This window comes from Halichoeres trimaculatus, unplaced genomic scaffold, assembly GCF_033239565.1.
Source record: "Halichoeres trimaculatus isolate MK-OKI-2021-1 unplaced genomic scaffold, fHalTri1.1 fHalTri1_scaffold_1, whole genome shotgun sequence".
NCBI classification, from domain to species: domain Eukaryota; kingdom Metazoa; phylum Chordata; class Actinopteri; order Labriformes; family Labridae; genus Halichoeres; species Halichoeres trimaculatus.
In genome coordinates this window covers 34,335,798-34,347,829 of record NW_027437179.1, presented here as the reverse complement: position 1 = coordinate 34,347,829, position 12,032 = coordinate 34,335,798, and the positions used below count along the sequence as shown (strand labels likewise).

General features: G+C 37.5%; 1 protein-coding gene across 1 annotated transcript in view; it reads left to right on the top strand.

Annotated features, from left to right (window-relative positions):
* Positions 1-1,204: 1,204 nt before the first annotated feature.
* LOC141787868 (metabotropic glutamate receptor 4-like) overlaps positions 1,205-12,032 on the top strand; it is a 298,257-nt gene continuing 287,429 nt past the window's right edge. Inside the window, exon 1 of the mRNA XM_074666566.1 lies at positions 1,205-1,994. The gene's annotated coding sequence lies outside the window, so the exon portion shown is untranslated. The remainder of the gene's footprint in view (positions 1,995-12,032) is intronic.

The following is a 12,032-nucleotide window of genomic DNA, read 5'->3' as shown; positions in this document are numbered from 1 at the left end:
GGAAGTATGCCAGTTAAGACACAGCCCATGCCTCCTTCTTGTAAGCAGGCATGGATTGAACTATACTGTGAATCATGAAAATACTCATTATATGTATTTTTCCAAACATAGTTTGTATCCTCAGAGTTAGTTTTTCTCACCTTGACATATCTCAAAGGGAACATTTTCCTGGGCTTGTTTTAATTAGTTATTTAGATTTTTAAAAAGATGATTGATTGACAGCTCTGTTTGCAGATGTGGCTCCCGCAGAGTTGTTCATTAGCAGAGTAGAGAAGAGGAAGAGTGGCAAGAAAAGAAAATGTAACAAACACAAAAGCCATTTAATAATCTAATACAAAGCCATGAGTAAGTAAGAGTTTATTTAATAGCACCTTTCAAGAGCAGAGGTCACAACTTGATTAGAAATAAAACTGTCTGCTAAATATGTGAAGATGAATCTGTTCTGCAGTGGACTCATTAAATGGTCTGATGTCAGTCTGGTCACTATACCCGCCAAGATGCATGTTCATGGGATTAAGGTTATTCTTTTGATTTACACTCACTGGTCTTCTGAAATGTAATAACAGACTGATGTTATGGATTATCAACCAAGTAGCATCAGTGTTTCAACTCAACTGTGTCATAACACATTTAAACAGCAACCATCTGTTGATATCAGACCTCAGTGAGTGGCAGTCATTTTTAAAATATCTTGCTTGAACCGCCACTTTAAGTTAAATTAGTTGGTCGACAGGTAACAACAGACATCCTGACAGTGTGGGAAGAATAATTTACTTAGAAGAATTGAACAAAGGAGAATGGATTGGGAGGGGCCACTGAAGTAATACAGAAGAAGTGAAGGAAGTTATTGCTTTAAACTACAGCATTAAAACAGAGTTTTGAAGTTTTCACAAACACTTTTAAACTACTACCAGGAATATTTTGTGTCCTTCATGAAAAGAATAAGATAAAGTTAATTTATAACTCTTTTCAGTCACACATTGGACTGTTCGTCTATGACCACGCACAGCTTCCTGCTGCATAGGCTGCGCAATAACACCTGTACCGTTAGAGTCGACCCAGAAGCGTCATCTCTGAAACAATCTCAGCGCATCCTCTGTTGCAAACGTGAAAACTGAGCTGATAGCACGTTATGATATTACAGAAGATACTGATTTTAATTAAAACAAGGATAAAAAACTGTAAAAATGTAATTATAGGATCTTTGTTTTAATCAACTGCTGTAAGAAGTAAGGATTTGAAGTTTTGTTGGAACAAACTGTGCAGACAGGTTGGGTGATTTCCTGTGCTTGTTTGCCTTATGAAATACAAAATGAACGCATGACACCTGGGCTGTGAGGTAAGACAGCGTGAGGCCAAATCGACGTTTATATTTGACAAATTGAAGCAAAAGCCTCAAGTCATACCTTGACAATGGAGCCACATCTAAAGCTCTTGTGTTATTACATGCTGTAATCTGACATTCACACCTTTTCTCCTCATTCATTGATGGTGCATTTCTTCCCTGATAAAGGCGCTGTGCTGCGATGCGTTTAACATCAATCACATCCAGAGCGCGGGCGCGTACAGTCCTCCGTCTATCAGCGGGAAAGTGCTCTCGCCTCGGGTGTGGGATATGAGCTTCTTCGCTCAGTTATCCCGTAAAAATCTGATCTTCTCCTTGCGGAAGCTGTGTAAGTGAGTGGCTCGATACAGGACGCGCCATTTATTTCCAATTCGCACACAGTCGAAAGTTGGGACTTGAGACTTTCAGCACCACTTTTTCGTGGACAGCGCTCGCAATGCTTTTGGATGGATCGACGCAGCCTCGGAATGCGTGTGGAAATTCCTTTTGGATACTACTCAGAAGAAATGTTTAGATGGTGGGTCTGATAAAAGCCAGAATTGCTCAGGGAAAGCCTCCCTTCACGCATTGAGAGACCAAACAAGATACGGATTCGCTTTGGATATGGGTCACTTCTTATAAAAGGATTCTTCGTGGGCTGGAGATTGGGGTAAGTGCAACCACCCAAGCTGCAGAAATGGGTCATCAAAGGCGATCAGTGTTAAGAAAGAAAATCTTATATAAGTATTTAACGAATCTTAGAAGATACTGATAACAAATATCCATGATACCAATCTCTGTTTCTCGCAAAACACTTGTTCTGCGTTTTTCTCGCTGAAAAGCTGATTAATATTTCATTGAATTAATGATTCATAATGTTATGACAGTTTATCAAAAGCAGATCTAAGCTTTGAGTGCAACGCCCAGGACAGAAGGTGCATTGATTGTTTTTACGCGTTAAGGCGCAGCGTTTTTGTGTGGAGCTCTGTGCCTCGCTGCGCTGCAGAGCCGCCTGAAGTCTCACAGAAAACGATAAAAGAATGACTCAACACCCAAACTGCTTGTGCTACAGGCTTTATGTGTAATTAGAGGAGTAGTTGTGGAAACCCCAGCGTTGACCAAAACGGACAAATCCTGTCTTCAACACAAAACAATCGAGTGAGAGTCTGAATGGCAGCAGCAGGGTGCAAAAAGCTCCCCCACATTTATCTCATCTCCACCTCTCTGTCGGTGTCTCCCTCTCAGCCCTGAAACAAGTTGAGTCACGTAGGGGAGCACCCTGGCTGGCTGGCTGGCTGGCTGGGTGGTGGTAGTGTTTTTGTGAGTGTGTGAGTGTTTGTTGGGGTGGGTGGAGGAAGGTGGGGAGAGGAGAGGAGGGGAGGGGATGGGAGGGGGACGCACGGTGTGTAAACCATCGATTGTCAGTCAGTGTGCTGTGCAGATGTGGAGCCTTCTGGCTGTGGCAGAGAGATTGGAGACAGTTTTGATGTGAGCCTGCTGCTGCTGCTTCTCTGTGTGTGTATGTGTGTGTGTGTGTGTGTGTGTGTGTGTGTGTGTGTGTGTGTGTGTGTGTGTGTGTGTGTGTGTGTTCCCCCCAGCAAACTTAAACAGCAGGGAGGGTACTTTGAGTCTTTCATTTTGTCGCTGAAGATGTATATTAAGCTGGATTTCCTTGCACGTTGATGCTCATTGGCTAATAAAACAACCCCAGAGGTTATGGTCGAGCACTGTAACACAAACCAAGATCTCCACCACACAAAGAAACCCGGGTATTAATACTGCCTCCATTTGGGGCTGCTCCCTCTGGCCTTTTTGTGGGGCCGGAGATTAGCTTTGTGCTATCTCACTCTCATAACCTCAACTCATGGTGGGGGGGCTGCTGTGATTGCAGCCAAATATGCCATTGTCTGCATTCCCTCTGAACTTACAGCCAAGAGGGGAAATGTTCCTCATATCAGCGAGTAATTATCTAAAGAGTCTGACTCAGCAAAAAGGCAGATTTTAATTCAATCTCTTCCAGCCTCCGAGCTCCCACCAGATGGATTTTATGTCTTACGACGGGTTATTCTTGTTGGCATGTTCTTCACAACAGTGACTGATAGCCTACCTGGATCTAGCTACAAAGCAAGCTTAAGAAATCTCCCCCTGAGAGAGATTGGAGGGAATACTGTGTGTGTGTGTAGATTGTAGCTTCCAGGGAGAGGTGCAGGCAGGGCTTATTCAAACAGCCATAGATTTACTTTTCCGAGCCATGCCGGGCTTATCTTGTCCTCCCGAGTTAGTTTAGCAAGTGCAGACTCAGCGTAAGACCTCTGCTTTGCCTGCTGCTAAGTTCTCGTTAATATGTCATGGGCCAGAGTGTAAGCAGCTATGGAGAGATACTGTAGCATCGCCTCATTCTCTGCTTAATAATACACATGGACACTCTGGTAGCACACTATGGATTAGCCTGCAGAGAGGATACAGAGGTTTCTTTACATCTCACATAGTTGGCAAGAGGTCAAATCTAGAACACATCATTCATTTGATGGTAACCACAATGATCAAAGTGATTGAAATCACTCCAAGAGGAAGGAGGGGAGGTGGTTTGATCTCCTTCCCTCATCTGCAGAGGGACTCCTTCAGTATCCACATCTTTTACTGTAGCTGCTGCACCGATCCAAGAGCAAGAGAGCGATAAACAAACGTGTGCACTGTTTCCCAAAACAGACTGGTGGTTAAATTCCCCACAGACCTCCCTGTGTTCCCTTTTTTTTTTTCCTTACAAAGGCTCATGCTGGAGATGGGAAGTGTTTTCTGCAGCGTATAGAGCCCAGGTTCCAGCTCCACTCTCCTCTCGGCAGACGCCATCTGCTCACTGGGGAGGTTTTCCAAACAATCCCATAGTAAAGACAGAGGGAATGAGAAACATGGCTACACTTCAAACACAGCGTGCTCAGGGTTTTTCTTAGAAATGAAAAGCAGGCCCTTTAATCTAAAAGGAAGTTAAAAATACCATAAAAAAATACATGACGGAGGAAAAAGGTATCCTCATGTTGCATTTGCAGACTAATATAATGTGTATTCATATTATTACACATGTTTATGTTAATAAGATGTTTAAACCATGTTAGCTTAATAAAAGAGCTTTGATTACTTGGCAGGTAGTTGCAAATGTAGCTTGTCCTTGTGTTTGTTATTAATTGTCATTATTCAAATTTGTGCCTAAGGTTGCACCTTTGGGTGGAGGAAGAAGCAAGAATGGCACCTATTCAGATTAACTTTTGAAATGCATTAAATTCAACAAACTAATGCATTTGACTAATTAGCTCTGAGCACTGACCTCTGTTGGCTTTTATAAATATATAAAATTCCCTTAGCTGTGAGACAATAAATAAGTAAAAACTGAAGTTTAGATATGTTAAAGTAAAAATACCTGCATTAGCATATCCACTATCTCCTGTGAGCTCCATTCATCAGTTAACCTTCAGGTTGTTTTGAACTTAATATCATGATAGTATATAAAAATGTAAATATCTACTCTGAGATATTCAAATCGGTGTGTTTTCATCAGTGGGAGTTTATACACCTTTGCATTGTGTATCATAATGGCCCACTCTGTGGCTAATGGATGCAAATGTAACCTTTGTCTTTGAACTGGCTATCAGATAAAAGTAGGTGATGTTCTCAACCACAATTATGTGGTTTCAGTTTGTGCAGATTACTGTGTATTAAAGCTCCAGTGAGAAGTTTTTCACTGGTTGTGAAACAGGCTGGAATTAACAGGGGCACCTCTTCTAGATCTACTAAAGCAAAACAAAACAACAATAAAATAGCAAAAAGTGGGATGTCTTCTAAATCATGAATCAAAATATCCGTTGTTGCAATGAGCAGGTAGGTGTCAGAGAGGGCAATTTAAAGCATCATGGTTATTCATGATAATTGACTGTCGAAAAAGCAGTTCAGCAATTTTTGTCAAATTTTATACATGTAGGAAAAGATTGGCAAAGATATAAGGGGCCTTTTACATGTCAACGGTTTTAGGGTGAAACGCAAAAGTTTTGTTGCGTTTCAGCCTTGCGTCTACATGGAAACGGCATTTCAGCCGACCTAAAACACAAACTTTTGAAAACGGCCTCCAGAGTGGGATTTTTCTGAAATGCTCCCGACACCGTTGCCGTGTAAACAGTAAGCCGGCGTTTTCAGTGGAAACGATGATGTCACAGTCTGTCTTGCGCGCGTGCATACAACAGGACAACAGTACCGTTGGTACGATCATCACGGACTACGGTGTTGTGCTTGTGCTGCACAATCTGCTGCATCTGCTGACTGTCTTTCAACAAAATCTGCATCTGTCCACTTTTTGACTTTGTATTCCCCAATACACTAGATGACCGGCTCAACTCTACTTAGATGGAGATCCCACAAAAGCGGCTTCTGGACAAGACAGTTATAGCACCATCTATAGGCCTGGGGTGTTCATTACAGCGTTTCCGTGTAAACGCAGATCTTTTTCACTGAGTTTTCACTGCGTTTTAGTGTTTTCAGATGAAACGTTGTTGTGTAAATGGGGCCTAAGAGATTTAGATTTGTCCACAGGGGGGCGCCAGAATCAACACAATGTAAAAGTAACTCACAGAAGCTTTAAGGGTTAAACAGAAGGTAAAAATATTATATTCTAAGCAGCATTGTCATGCCTGTACTCAGCATTTTTTTCTTTAATGAGCTCCCAACATTGGATTTCTCTGACTGAGATAAATTTCATGCACATCAAAACTGGTCTCATGATTTTTCATTATCATAATGAATAAAAGGAAATTTTGGACAATTCTAATGGATCATGACTAATAGAGGCCGGAAATGATATTAGAACATTAGCACATTGTGTGCCACTGAAGTGAAGCCAAAAATGATATTTTTTAAAACCCCCCGCCTGTGCCTCGCTTCAATAGTAATTGCTCCCAGACATTGGTGTCCTCACATAGCATGGACACAGCATGCAGATGACTTTTAACTGAAAATAAATTCCATCTTAAAAGGAAGGGACAAATAAATGAATACCTGAATGAAAGCATGACCTGGAAAAAAATGCATTATATCATGCTGTCATGCTGCATCAGTGTCCACCCTTGCGTCCTTGAAATGGTTAAAGATATTTCACCCAGGAGCTTAAGAAAACTGTTTATCTTCTGTTTAAAAAGTGCATTGATGACCATTGAAATTATGCCTTATTTTTTTGATGGATGTGAATTTAAGTTTCGTCCTTGTAGCTGGTTATCTTGCACAAACAGACGCCATTAAACCTTAAAGTTTGGTTATTTCAATCTGTGCATCAGGGAGCATTTTGAGGATCGAGCAACAGGTAGAAATTGCACCTTCAAATAGCATTTTAATGTCTGCAATACATCTTTTGAGGTAATTTGCACCCAAACATTGACTTCCATTGACTAGTATGAATTCCACACATAACATGGAGACCGCCCCTTATTATACTCTCCGACATGTCATTAATTCTGAAATAGCGTGAAAAAACGATTTCAAATTATTAACAATGGGCAAGAACAACAACAGAAAGATCCAGAAGAGCGATGTTGTGTGTTTCCTGACTCATCACACACAGACTCTTCCTGGGGCAGCACTGTGTGAAATGGAGTGTGAAATGAGTGCACTTAACATCCCTGCAGTGGATTATACACATTATCTTACACCAGGGTTCGAGAGCATCCAGCCTCCTGCCCTGAGAATCTGTCATCAAGTTACATTCACCTTTACTCAAGTCCAGATAATGTTCCCTGTATACCCCAGGCCATCAATCTCTGCCGCAGTTCAAGACGTGAGTCATACGATACCTTCAAATGAGTTTTCTTGAACTGACTTTGAGCTTCACACAGGATTAGAGTCTGATCACTGTCAGTCGCCAAACACTGACTTTCTTATCCTCTTTCCCCTCAAATACAAAGTATTTATCCTGAGATTGCAGCGTGTCTGTCATATTGATAAAAGTCAACATGTTTTGCTTTCTTTTACATGAATAATGAATAAACACCTTTTTGAAGAATCTAAAAATACAGCTCAAAGCACTTTCACAGCAACAAAAAATGGGTAATGCTAGTGTATTGTGAACTTTTTTGGCTGTTTTGTTGTTTGAACTGTATCTCTGATTTGAATATCAGACTGAATATTAAAGGTATGTTTTTAAAGTACAAACAGTGGGAAATAAATTAAATTTTGAAACTAAAAAACACTGCAATTGTTTTTCACCACACATGCTACTTTTTAAGTCTTGAGCTAAAGAATACAAAATAGCAAATTTTAGGAATTGCTATAAAAAATTACAGGAACAATTTTTATTCTCAGCATAATCTCACTACTGTTCATCTAATATAATATCATTTTGTTATAATCTCATATAATTACAACATAATCTTATCAAATCTCAGTTTAATATTATTTCATTCTGATACTTATCTAAATTCCACTGATCTTACCTCATTTAATTATAGCCTCATTTTGCACTGTTTTAACTCATTAAAATTTTATTTTAGCTCATTTTATCTGACATCAACATTATCTTATCTCGTTGTAACATCATATGATCTTGACTCATTTTAATACAATATAATTTCATCACAATACAATCACAAAAACACAAACACAATACATCACATCTCATGTCATTTCAAAACAATTTTATCAAATCTGCCCTCAGTGTCGTATCATTTCATTATCATTGTTTCTCATGCTAATATAGTGTCATCTAGGTATTATCCCCCAGATTTTCAACATGTCTCAAAATAAGCTCACTTCATTTCACTTTAAAATCATCTCATTATATCAAATATCATCTCATTTATTTATTTATTCTCAGTGAAATCTCATTATGTCAAATATAATCTAATTTATTTATTTTTTCTCAGTGAAATCTAGTTTTATCAAATCTTAGGACTTGATAAAATCTTGTTTCATCTCAGTTTCACAGATCATATCATAATATAATATAATTTTATATAATTCAAACTCACCATGATCTCATTCTCATCTCATCTCATGGTTTATCTGACCTCAATGTGCCTTTCATATCATTACAACTTGACATTTTGTCTCATCTCAATGCAATATAATTTCATCTCAATACCAACACATTCCATATAGAATCTTATTCCATTTATTCTCAATATAATTTAAATAAATCCCATTACCATCTCTTCTCTTATCAATATTATCTCATCAATCACGTCTAATGGCACCTCATACTATCTCATCCAAGTTGTATGTCACCTTTTCAATCAATCAATCAATCAATCAATCAATCAATCAATCAATCAATCAATCAAAATTTATTTATATAGCACAGTTCATACAAATTCAATTTCAGCTCAAAGTGCTTTACATAAAGACAAAAGATTGATAAATGATGTATGTATATACACATATACATAAATACACATACACGCATATATGCTTATATACACATGTATACATACATATATACATAAATACACACATATGTGCAAATATATGCACACACATACATAAATGATGACAATAACTTTCATTTAACCACTTAGCAAAAAAAACTCAGCAGAGGTCCATCTTCTAAGTTGTATGCCACTGTAATTGTAATGACTGGTTGGTATGACATCAAGAGGATTTGGAGACTAATGCACACCACAGCTCAATTAAAATGATAAAATTTATAACAACAGAAACAAGAAAAAGCTAAGATAAAAATAAGAAACATTCAAGAGTAAAGAATAAAGAATAAAACTAGGAGACATCTAAATAAGACTCTAAAAATATATTTAAAGCAAATAAAAGTATGTGAAAAGATTAGAAGTAAACCTAAGATAATTAAATGTAAAAAGACAACAATTATATTAAAATATATAAGCAACTAGTAAAAACCGAATAAAATATCAGACGATAAAATATTTAACTAAAACTGTGATAATAAGGATTTATACTCAGAAATAAATAATTATAATATTCATTAAAATAATAAAATTCTACATAAAAGCAAGGCTGAATGAATGAGTTTTTAAATCACGTTATTATTATTATTTTTTTTTACATTTGCAGCTTTTCTCAGACCTTCTGGGAGTTTGTTCCACAGCTTTGTAGCATAACAGCTAACAGCTTTTCTCATTATATCTTATCCCAAATATACAGTATATACTGTACATGCAAGTAGTATAATCTATAAAATCTAGATATTAAATCTTGACTCCTGCCCTCAGCTGGCCTCAAACTCCGTATGCATCCATAAAGAACATTAGCATATAGACATGGGTATTTCCAAGACAAAATATATTAACGGGCAGCACCTGAATTCACTTTTCCTTCTACCTGAAATTATGGCTGCCATAAAAAAGGACCTGCAGACTCTATATCCCCTTTTTTCCTCCTCAAAAGAGTGACAGTGAGAACGACTTCAGAGAGAAGAGAGCCTCACTGAGAGCTCTGACAGCACCGGTGTTACCTGTAACAGTATCCTCTTGTTTAAAAATGATCACCTGTGATTCCATTTCCTCTTATTCATGTGTGTTGTTGACTTAGGTACTTATTTTCTGCTGTATTTCACCTTTTACTAAAAGATAAGGCTGTTACTGCAAAGATATAGCAGTACATTTCATCTTTACAATACAGCAGATGGATAGACAGATACTTCTTCCTTTTAGTTGTTCTTTTAGCTGAGCTCAAGTGCAGTCTGAGTAAAAATTTAACAACACAGGAACACTCCTGTTTGGATATTCTCTCCACCTCTCAGTGTGGGTGTAACCGGACCGAGGCAGCAGTCCACTGTGATCACGCTGCACTGCACTCTGTACACTCTATACAGTCTATATATCCCGTGTGTGCTCACACTCCCTTCACACATCTCCCCCAAGAGCTTCTTTGGAACTTATTTAGTATGCATGTTGTCTCAGCTCTTATATTTCTGAAACATCAACAGATAGCTTTTATCTCATTAAGAGTGCATCCTTTTAATCTAATCTCTCTGTGAAGGCCTGCATTTTCTGGATTTTCATCTCTTTTCTTTCAGAGCAAAACTGTAGTTTTGTACAAATCAGGATGTGTACATTAGTTATACAATTTTTACTGCTTTGCAAAAATCAGCAACTTGGTGAAAGACTTCTATTAAACTCCAGGCTGTAAAATTTTACAACTTTGTGCTCTGTTGCTCCTCTTACACCCAAGAAGGGAAATTAAACCACTAAGTGCTATTAATAACAAAATAACAACCAGATGATTAGTTACATCATAAACTTCAACTTAAATTGATTTATCCTGCAGTTTGGGCCAGAGCTGTGAGGATTTTCTGTCCACAGGGGCAGCACGACAAGCTTTAGACAAGCAGCAACCTTCAGTGTTAAAAAATACAGCCTGTGCAGAAGTGTTAATGACTTCAGTTCCTCGAGTGTAAACCCAGGAGACCTGATCCATTATCATCAGTCAAAAACAGTTTGGTCTGATTAGACGATTTCTCTATTTGTACACAAACAGAGGGGAGTTCAATTTTGAAGACATCAAGCTGCATTTTTTTACAATTAGCCACAGTTAGGGGGGCAGCTAACTCTACTGACAGGCCCGTTACAGCTGCTACCAAGGAGGTCGAGGGCCCACTTCAACTCCTTCACTTTGCCTCTTTAGCTATTCAAAACTCATTGAAAACTGGAGTATTTGTAAATAAATCTGCATGCTAAGAGAAAAGAAATGGTAACAGAAAACAAATTGGGCAAAAAAAATTTCCAGTATGAATTTCCGAGTCATAATTTTACCTGTGTCCAACGGTTACATGATGAAAGTGTGGTTTAAGATGAATTTTGCAGCCGGATGATGGAGGAGTTCTCAATATTTTGGTTTTACTTTGGGGGAGCTACCATGCCATACATCTTGTTAGATAGTCTTCTATTTGATAATAATAATAATAATAATAATAATAATAATAATAATAATAATAATAATAATAATAATAATAATAATAATAGGGCTGCACAGTGGCGCAACGTTAGCGCTGCAGCCTCACAGCAAGGTCACCAGTTCATATCACCACCTCAGCCGGGGGCCTTTCTGTGTGGAGTTTGCATGTTCTTAATAATAATAATAATAATAATAATAATAATAATAATAATAATAATAATAATAATAATAATTATTATTATTATTATTATTATTATTATTATTATTATTATCATTATTATAAAAACAATAATAAATAATAACATTTTAATGATAATAGTAATAATATTAATCAAAACAAAAAAACAAATAAACTGAATAAAATGGCTGCTGAAAATAACAGGTAGTTAAATTTTCTTTTTGATAGAGTCCTCGGGTTTCTTCTTTTAAAATGGGGAAAACAGAATTAAAAAAAAAAAATAAATAAAAATAAATTAAAAAAAAGATTAAAAAAAAAAAACACTTGGGCTGTAAGTCATATGTGGCCTGATGGAATAAAAGAAATCAAAGAACAGAGACTTCAGTTTCTAGATCCATAAAGGGGATCGGCACAGCATGGATCATAAAAGAGAACAGATAGGAACAAGTGTGCAAGTTAGGAAGAGAAAGATGACTTTCATCACATATTTCACCAAGAAGATCCTTGGCTTTGTTTACGGTGAGAAGAAATCAGGAGAGAGCCAATAGCTCACACACATGTCTTATATCAGATGGTGTTATTCAGACTGATGGAGAGAGAGCACACATTAATAGGATAACAAAACACTAA